Source organism: Sphaerodactylus townsendi, linkage group LG10, assembly GCF_021028975.2.
Source record: "Sphaerodactylus townsendi isolate TG3544 linkage group LG10, MPM_Stown_v2.3, whole genome shotgun sequence".
NCBI lineage: Eukaryota > Metazoa > Chordata > Lepidosauria > Squamata > Sphaerodactylidae > Sphaerodactylus > Sphaerodactylus townsendi.
This window is the reverse complement of record NC_059434.1, coordinates 11,435,800-11,436,076: the sequence shown is the minus strand read 5'-3', so window position 1 is coordinate 11,436,076 and position 277 is coordinate 11,435,800. Positions and strand designations below refer to the sequence as shown.

At 52.7% G+C, this 277-nt stretch overlaps 1 pseudogene; it reads right to left on the bottom strand.

Moving 5' to 3' along the window:
• Positions 1 to 210: 210 nt before the first annotated feature.
• Positions 211 to 277, bottom strand: part of LOC125439597 — a 33,679-nt pseudogene continuing 33,612 nt past the window's right edge.

The following is a 277-nucleotide window of genomic DNA, read 5'->3' as shown; positions in this document are numbered from 1 at the left end:
AAGGGGTCCTATGCTCCGACCTTCCAGCCATCTCCCCACAAGGGTCAGGTCATAGGTGATGTGGAAAGGCCTCAGCCTCAGACCCTGAAGAGCCAATGCCAGTCACAGCAGAAAGTACTGAAGCTGATAAGCTAACGGTTTGATTCAGGATCAAGCAAAATCAGGTGTCCAAGATAACATTCCAGACACCGCTGCACTTGCAAGGGCACATCAAGGGTGCCGTTCGTCCACTCGGGCAGTGAGAGCTGTGTCACAGCTTTGGCATTCTTCCGTTCAG